General features: G+C 36.5%; 1 long non-coding RNA gene and 1 pseudogene across 1 annotated transcript; both read right to left on the reverse strand.

Moving 5' to 3' along the window:
* Positions 1 to 220: 220 nt before the first annotated feature.
* LOC130731493 (uncharacterized) lies at positions 221 to 1722 on the reverse strand. Its single transcript, XR_009016697.1, has 5 exons — positions 1576 to 1722; positions 1367 to 1476; positions 1119 to 1281; positions 677 to 743; positions 221 to 413 (listed from the first exon to the last, which is right to left on the reverse strand). It is a non-coding gene; the product is annotated as an uncharacterized LOC130731493 (long non-coding RNA).
* An 856-nt stretch (positions 1723 to 2578) lies between these two features.
* LOC130732487 (rust resistance kinase Lr10-like) lies at positions 2579 to 5530 on the reverse strand (annotated as a pseudogene).
* Between the last annotated feature and the right edge of the window lie 4367 nt (positions 5531 to 9897).

Here is a 9897-nt window from a genome sequence, read left to right on the forward strand (position 1 = left end):
CAATTCAACATTGTCTGGGTTTTAAGCAATGAAGTGTAATTCATTTAATGATCAAAATGGTCTTCTAAGAAAATAAACTAAAAACTAACACGTCGAAAGTTCAACTAGGTTCATAAAAAGCATAAACGTAACCTAGTAAAATGATCTTAATTAGTGTTCTTCTGCCATGTTTAATAGATGACCAATTCACATTACTACATTGCTATTCCTCTTTAAAGACTTCCTTATGAATTATCCAGAAATAATCAAAACATAAATTATATATGAATGACCTTTCTTCTTATGAGGATTCTAGCCATCATACAAGTACAACAATTAATTGATAGATAAGACAGCTCATAAAGAACCTCTCAAAACTAACCTTTATAAATTCGTGAATATGAGAAACTTCCACATTCCAATTCCTGAGAGACCTTGTAAAAAGAGTTATAAGATCATTGATAACCATGCTGATAACATGTCATAAAGGATGCCATGCAAAAGTTTAACACATTCAGAATAAACTATTACTGATCAACAAATTCAATAAACTATATATCATAAGCAAAAATCAGTGTTCTTTATTTGAATTACTTTACTTAAAGAATAGAGCATTCTTGTTACCACCATTAAACTCCTTTACAAGAGATGAATAAGGTAGAAAATATTTTTAAAAAGTTGTAGACAAAATATTCACCTCATACAGCTGAACCACATTTGGATGCTTGATTAATTAACTTCATTGTAGCTAATTCCCGCCTAATCTGCAAAAATACATTAAGAACATTTGATGAGACTTGCCTTCATCATGTCATGTGAGGGTCTAAAACAACTATCAATATGAAACAACAACACAGATCTGAAGTCTAGAACCTCCCCACTTTAAAATATGTTCAACAAAAAGAAGATTTTGTCAACATCTAGAAAGGTTTAGGAAAATGTGAGGAAGCAGTGGTGATGATGTCAAAAAATTGTATGCTTCCTAAGAATTGAACAAAGTGCATGTTTTGAAATTCTTCTACAATTGATTTATTAAGACAGAATCAATTATGAGGAGAAGCTCCTGTGAGTAGCTTGAGTATCAGAATTGATTTTGAAGAAATATAAGCTGACCGAAATATCATGTTATTCAACACTACCTGTTCAGCCATCTTGTGCTTGAGGACCTTCTCTTTGTCAAGAATTTTGAGAGCCACAGCCTCCCCTGTCTCAGAGTTCCTTGCAAATTCCACCTTTGCAAATGTTCCCTCACCAATTGTCCTCCGTCCTCCCAACCTCATATTTACCCACGCAACACTTAATCTTCGGTAACAGAATGCACTGGTTACCAGTTGATTATCATTCATCATGGTCTTTCCACATAAATCAAATGTTAAAATATTTGTACCTGTTGCGGTTGTTGTTTGGTCGTGATCCACTCTGCTGTAGGCGTGTTTTCTCTCTGTATTGAGATTAATAGCATCCCTTAATGCTATTATATTTAGTTCATTCATTTGGCTGTCCAAAAAAAAAAGAAGAAAAAAAAAGTAATTAATTCACCAAAATAAAAAAAAAAATAGAAAGAAAGAAGATGGGAAGGAATAAGAGTCACCGTACGTGGTAATGGCACCGTGGAAGAGAATAAGAGGAAGAGCCATGGTTTTTTTTATAGGCGAGGAAGAGCCATGGTGATGGAGTGAGTGAGTGAGTGAAGTGTAAGTGTGTAATTTATAGCTGCTACACGTAACTTCTTCCCATATTTTTCAGTCGAAAAAATGGTGCTCCCTCTGAATATGTCCTCTCGGAAGTTCCTCCAAATCTTTTGACTCTTTCTAACTGTTGATGCAGAGTGGGTTGTGGAAATAGCAAAGCTAAAAGCGTGGAACTGGCTTCGGAAAAAATGCAAGAATTTTCGCTGCTCCACTTTTGAATGGTTCAGCTTGGAATTTGATTTGGATAGGCGAAGGTGATCTGTTGCATGACTGCATGGAGTAGGAGTGTTTTTAGGATTGTTGTTACTTGTTAGGAACTTGGTTTTGGACTGTGCCATTACCACGTACGGTGACTCCTTAAAGGCCCTCTGACTTTTAAGATAATAAAAAGATTAGACAAGTGCTAACTGCTAAAGATATAAAATTACATCAGTGATTATATATGGAGGTGTGAGATTGTACTAAAAAATATATATGGAGGTGTGATTTTTATTTTGAGTCGTAACAGGATTAATTCCTTCAAATAAATGAATAAAAACGTGAACATTAATGGGAGTAAATAAACATAATAATATCTCCAAATAATAGGAAAAGAGGTAGCGCACTATGGTAAAATTGCTAAGCATCTAATCATTAATGGAAGTAATAAGTATAAATAATGTTTTCTTTACATATAATTTCCGCTTCCGCCTTACATGAATAAGAAGATAAATGAGAAAATTAGTGATATATTCATAATGTGACAGAAAATACCAAAAGAAATAAGAAAGAATATGAGATAAAAGAGAAGTAAGGTGTCTATGAATCATTCCTCAATAAGTATTCACCAAGAATTATGAGGTTGGCCAATGTAATTGTTTTCAATGAATATTTACAACATATAATGGAAATAATATTACTAGCAAAAATCAAGAAGAATCCTTTAATAAATTATCTTCTGTAGTTTCCTCAAGAAAACCCGTTGAGCTAGAAGTATCACCGGAAATGAATTTATCAGAATTGTTTCTAAGATCTTCAATATTTTCAGTTGGGTATAGAGAAGGTTTTGGAGGCATAACAATGCTTTCAACTTCTCCTTCGAGCATCTCTATTACTTTGTTCATTGAAGGACAATCACGTGGCCTCAGTTGTATACACCATAAAGCAACAATGAACATCTTTTTCACATTATTCTTTTCCTTAGTGGTAACTTCTCCAAATTTCTATCTCTCTTTCTTCAATCAATTGATCGTAAATCATTAGAGGGAGGAAAATTTGGCTTGAGTTATCTGCATATGGATTCAAATTTCTTCTCCTATTTGCCATTTCCATCAAAAGCATTCCAAAGTTATAGACATCAGCCTTATAGGACACTCCTCCAACATTTTGATAAAACAATTATGGAGCCATATAGCCAATCGTTCTTCTTGTTGCAGTCAAAGTGACAATGCTATTGTCAATTGGATAAAGTTTTGCCAAACCAAAGTCTGAAACCTTAGGAATAAAGTTCTCATCAAGAAGGATATTGTGAGGCTTGATATCAAAATGTAAAATTTGCATCTCACAACCTTGATGTAAATATGCAATACCTCGAGCAACTCCAAGAGATATTGTGTACATTTGGCTATAAGTTAGAGTGATACCATATTCTTTAGAGGAAATATATCTATCAAGAGAGCCTTTGGGCATAAATTCATAAACAAGAGCATGTTTGGATGCCTCAACGCAAAATCCAATGAGTTGGACCACATTGCCATGATGTATTATTCCTATGGTTGCGACTTCACTAATGAAATCTTGCCCATTAGCCTTAGGTTGTGTTTGGATGAGGAATTATAGAAATTCAAGGGATTTTAAATGTTAGGGAATTCAATTGATTCAATTGAATTCCCTTGAATTTCAAATTTTATTGTTTGGACAAAATCGTGAAATTCCCTCAATTGTAAATTTTTTTGTTTGGTTAATATAATTGAATTTCCTTCATTTAATTTTTTATTAACTTAATATAATCGGCCGAAAACCCGAAAGTCGAGCGAAAACCCTAAAGATCAGCCCAACACTCAAAAATCGACCGAAACTTTAAAAGTCGACACAAAACCCTAAAAAAGTGGCCGAAAAACCCAAAAATTTGCTGAAAACCCTAAAACTCGGCCTGACTCTCAAAAATAGGCCGAAAACCCGAAAGTCGGCCGAAAACCTTAAAAGTCAGACAGACTCTCAAAAATCGACCGAAACCTTAAAAGTCGACACAAAACCCTAAAAAGTGGACGAAATACCGAAAGTCGGCCGAAAACTCAAAAGTCGACACAAAACCCTAAAAAGCGGCCCAAAACCCTAAAATGGCTATAAAACCCTAAAAATATGCCGAAAACGTGAAAGTCGGCTCGAAACTCAAAAATCGGCCCATAACCCTAAAAATCGAGCTGACTCTTAATAATCGGCCGAAAACCCTAAAAATCGGCCCGACTCTAAAAAATCGGCCGAAAACTCAAAAGTCGGTACAAAACCCTAAAAATCAGCCCGACACTCAAAACTTGACCGAAAACCCAAAATCGGCCCATAACCCTAAAAATCGACCTGACTCTAAAAAATAGGCCAAAAACCCAAAAATTGGTCGAAAACCCTAAAAATCGGCCCGGCACTCAAAAATCGGTTGAAAACTCAAATGTTGGCACAAAACACTAAAAATCGGCCCGACACTCAAAAATTGACCAAAAAACCTAAAACCCTTTCGGGTTTTCGACCCATATTTAGGGTTTTAGGTCGATTTTGAGTTTCCAACCGAATTTTGAGTTTTCAACCGAATTTCGAGTTTTCTGCCGATTTTTTAGAGTCGAACCCATTTTTAGGGTTTTGGACCGACTTTCAGGTTTTCAGCCGAGTTTTAGGGTTTTGTGCTGACTTTTGAGTTTTCAGCCGATTTTTGAGTGTCGAGCCGATTTTTAGGGTTTTAGGCAGACTTTCTGGTTTTTGACTGACTTTTTAGTGTCGGGCCGATTTTTAGGGGTTTGGGCCGATTTTTGAGTTTTTGGCCTATTTTAGGGTTTTGGGTCGATTTTTGACTTTCGGGCCAACTTTCACGTTTTCGGCCGATTTTTAGGGTTATCAACCGATTTTTAGGGTTTTGTGTCGACTTTCGAGTTTTCAGCTGATTTTAGGGTTATGGGTTGATTTTTGAGTTTCGGGCCGACTTTCACGTTTTCGCCCAATTTTTAGGATTATCGGCCGATTTTTGAGTTTCGGGTCGATTTTTGAGTTTTCGGCCGATTTTTGAGTTTTCGCTCGATTTTAGGGTTTTGGGTCGATTTTTGTGTTTCGGGCCGACATTCACGTTTTCGCCCAATTTTTAGGATTATCGGCCGATTTTTGAGTTTTCGGGCCGATTTTTTAGAGTCGGGCTGATTTTTAGGGTTTTGGACCAACTTTAAGTTTTTAGGTGATTTTTGAGTGTCGGTCCAATTTTTAGGGTTTTTGGCCGACTTTTTAGTTTTTGGCCGATTTTAGGGTTTTAAGCCGAGATTAATTTTTTTACTTAATTTAGATAGGGTTAAGGGAGAGATGAAGAATTTGAAATTCCTCCTATTTTGAGGTGATTTCAATTACCCTAAATCCTATTGAGTAAAATACCTCATTTAATTACTAGTAATTTGAGAATTCCCCACATTAGATATCCAAACAGGGTATTTTAATTGAAGAGATTTGAAATACCCTCTAAAATTACATTCCCCTCAAATATTCCCCCATCCAAACACAACCTTAGATTTTCCCAACATCTTTACAGCTACAAAAAGTCCGCTACGCAGCTTTCCCTTATAAACAAGTCCATAGCCTCCTTCACCCAACTTGTCTTTAAAACCCCTAGTCATCTTTTTTATATCTTTATATGAATACCTTATTGGCATGAGGGAGCTCTCTTGAAGAAAATCTTCAATATTGTCATTGATGTATGTCTTCTTCTATCTATATGTATCAATTTTCCAAAGAAAATTATGAGACCAAATATAAATCTCACTATTAGAATGTATGATGCCACGACATATCCTGTGAATCTTCCTATCACAAAACCAGGTTGATTATATTCAAATCCATCATATTTATCCTCTATAGTATGTCCACCTGGCTGTAGCACCAGTCCTGTGTAGATATTTCATGTCAAGAAGTAAAATATCGTTGCATATGATTCAAAATTAAGAGTAAAGACCCATACGTTTAACAATAATGTTAATTATTTTTTACATATGTAATAATAAACATGGCAAATTGAAAAGATATTAGCAGTGTCAAAATGACATTGTGAAAGTTGGAGTGAAGTAAAATATTACCTTGTGCAATCCCGAGTATAATACCTGCAAATAAAAATAATTAACATTGTCAACAAATGGAAGCAATAACATACAGAAGACTACAATATTTAGCCTGAAGTTAAGAATAAGTAGTAACCATTGCTTATGTTGTACATGAAAATAAATTTATACCACTTCCTAAATTTAGATGTTTTAGTTTATATGATATTGGAACACAATGTTGAAGAGAAACACAAGTACACAACATAATGAATTTAATCATTTACTTATGGTTAGTATCTTTCACATTATGGATTCAAATCTTTTGTCCCTAAAGCCTGTCTCGCTCTCTGTCTCGTTTGTGTGACAATTCAGAAATCAGAAAAAATCAAAACGTGTAAGTAAGAAGTGAATGAAAATTTTGAAAAACCTTGCAAAGTTTTTGGATAAACAAAAAAAAAAGGATTACACTATTACAGTGTTCTTGGGTTATTTGAGGAAAAATTATGAAATTAAAACTAATTAGCATTTTCCATTTAGTGCAATTAATTTGATGAATAATAAAGAAGCCGTTTTTTTTTATCAGCCAAAATTTTCCTCCTCCAGGGATTTGGCTTTCCCAATTCATATGTCCATCAACTCTTACAACTTAAGTTATCATTTGAGGATAGAAAAGAGTGTTTGTGGAATAAGAAATTCAAATTACAGTTTTGATGAATAATTATTTTTGTAGACCACATGTGTGTTTGGAAGGATTTCTGTATTTTGCCCACGAATAGTACTTTTTTTTTAGGTAAGCAAAAATGGTATAAATAATGAAGTACAATGGGTACTTCAACCAATTACAAGGAATCAGTTAGCAGATTGTTAATTTGCAATATACTACTTACACACAGCTCTTAAAAAGACAACATGCAAAATCGAAATAGAAAATTGGAAAGCTGCCATAAAATAGAGGGTACCAGTGTGTGCACTTTGGCAGCCCCTAACACACATCCTACAATCCACTCTGCCAATTCTGAACTAGCAAAATAAATTACCAAGGTGGTCCACGAGAGTAGCAGTTGCAAAACACAAGGAAAACTTCTCTGATTTAGTCCAGACAAGATGATACCCTCACAGAGATGCAATTGCAATACACGGCTGAGCTTGCCACTCATAAATAGAATAATTAAAGCCCTTTACTTTACCTCTAAGCCAGCTCCATGATTTGAATTGGATCCCATCTATAACCTTATCAATATTCAACGGAACATTATTGAAGATATAGTTATTCCTAGAGTTCCAAATGGCCCAAATGATAGCTAGCCACACTGCCCAAGCTCCCTGCTTTTGTGATTTCGCCCACCACGGTTGAACATGTTGCAGAAAGTGTTCCTTACCGTTGTTAGGAAGCACAGTGGAAAAACCGAACCAGTTATAACAGGCCATCCATATATTCCAAGCTGCTGGACAAGAAAAGAGGAGGTGCATTGAGGTTTCTTCCTGTAGCAAACACATGGGACATCGAACATCCGCAGGTAGGGGAAGGGCATGCCGTTTGCTGAGATTTACTCTTGACTGAATTCTATCATGAAAGACTTTCCAACTGAAAGCCAGCACATTTGAAGGGGCTGGAACACTCCATAAATACTTGAATGTATCTTCAATTAAATCTGGACCATGATCTTGCAAGCTTATGTAAGCTGATTGCACTGGGTATTTACCTTCCGGGTTGGCTAACCAAAGCCAAGAATCTGCAGAATTCAGGGATGGCGCAAACGATTGTAGAATACTCTTCATATGATTTAGCATATCCAATTCCCAGTCTCTTAACACCCTCCGCCAAGTAAAATTCCAAACCCAAGCTCCATTTACCCAGGATCCCATTTCCTTGATACAGCTCCCCCTTTGGGTTGATAACATAAATAATCTTGGGTAATTACACTGTAATTTCAGGTTGTTTAACCACACATCAGACCAAAAAGAGGCTTCATTCCCTTCTCCAACTCGCCTGCATATATTCCTCTCGAACCACAAGTTGTTTCCCTCTTGAGAGCTCAAAATTTTCAGGTCTTGCCACCAAGAAGAGGCTTTAGAGGGATTGGGACAATGGTATTTTGCATACAACACCTTGTACCACAAGCTGTCCCTCTCATGCAAGTATCGCCATCTCCATTTTCCAATAAGTGCTATATTGAATCTTCCCAAATCTTTTATCCCCAAACCCCCCTCCTCCTTTGACTTGCAAATTTTATCCCAACTTAGCCAAGCAATCTTGTTATTGTTATCTGTTCCTCCCCATAGAAATTTTCTCACAATCTTATGACAAGTATTAATGACATTTACCGGAGCCTTGAAAAAAGAAAGATAAAAGAGTGGGATTGAGGAGAGAACACTCTTTACCAAACAAGTTCTTCCTCCAAAAGATAAGACTTTGTTCTTCCAAGAAGCAAGCCTTTTCTTTATCTTAGAAATAACTGGTTCCCAAAAAGATATCCTTCTAGGATTTCCTCCGACCGGAAGTCCAAGATATCTAAAAGGAATCCTCTCAATCAAACAATGCAATGTTGCAGCAAAGCCTCTCAACATCTGATCCTCAACTGCTATCCCTATCAACTTACTTTTGGAGAAGTTTACCTTCAGGCCGGAAGTCATTTCAAAGCATCTCAGCACACACTTTAGAGTCATAACATTCTGTTGTGTTGCCTCGCCAATAAATAAGGTATCATCCGCGAACTGTACCATAGAGACCTCCAAATCTGAATGCATACCCAAGCTGAACCCTTTGAATTTATCAACATGGATCGCCTTTTTCAGGAGTCCATTGAGCCCCTCTGCTACAATCAAGAATAAGAAAGGTGCCAATGGGTCTCCTTGTCTCAGACCTTTCAACATTTTAAATTCCGAGCAGGGACTACCATTCACTAACACAGAGACTGAATTTGACTCCAAGCATCCGCTAATCCACCTTATCCATCTTTCACTAAAGTTCATCCTCCGAAGCATATAGAAAAGAAATTCCCATCTAACCGAGTCGTAGGCCTTCTCATAATCCACCTTGAAGATGAGAGTCGGCTTTTTCTTCTTCTTCGCTTCATCCACAATTTCGTTGACAATCAAGACACTATCAAGCATGTTTCTCCCACCAAGAAAAGCGAATTGATTCGCATCAATCAACTTATTCAGCACCTGTTTTAACCTTTTTGCCAATAATTTAGAAACAATTTTGTAGATGCTTCCCACTAGAGAAATAGGTCTGAACTCATTAAGCCCCATCGGAGAGTCGGTTTTGGGGATCAATGCGATGAAGGAAGCATTGCTTCCTTTTGGCCAAGCACCTCTGAGAAAGAAATCATCCAAAACCTTCTTTATATCCAAACACATCAAATGCCAGAAAGACTTGATGAAATGAAAATTATAGTCGTCGGGTCCAGGGCTTTTGTCACCATCACAATCCCACACCGCTTCCTTAATCTCTTCCAAATCAAATGGTGTCGTAAGAAATGTGTTATCTGCGCTGGATACTTGATTGAAATTGACTCCATCAAGCCTTGGGGCCACGACATCATCTTTGCTGAATTTTCTTTCGAAGAATTCTTTCACTTTTAACTTCACTGTTGTTGGTTCTTCATACCACTCACCATCTACATTTAATCCCACAATAGCATTCTTCCTTCTTTTCCATCTAACAAGAGAATGGAAATACTTGGAGTTGGAATCCCCCTCCTTTACCCACCTTTGTCTAGCCTTTTGGTGGAGAAGAGACTCATTGAGCCTAGCAACTTTCCAAAAATCAGCTTGTGTATTCTTCCTTGTCCTTATCTCTTCCTCTGACAACCCCTCCTCGTCTGCTTTTCTATCCAACTCTTCGAGTTTGCTAGCCAGTAAATTCTTTTGTGTGGTTAAGTTTCCAAATACCTCAGTGTTCCAAGACTTCAATCTTGTTTTAAGAGCTTTTAATTTTTCCTTAAGAATGAATGCCC

The sequence above is a fragment of the Lotus japonicus genome, chromosome 1 (assembly GCF_012489685.1).
Source record: "Lotus japonicus ecotype B-129 chromosome 1, LjGifu_v1.2".
NCBI classification, from domain to species: domain Eukaryota; kingdom Viridiplantae; phylum Streptophyta; class Magnoliopsida; order Fabales; family Fabaceae; genus Lotus; species Lotus japonicus.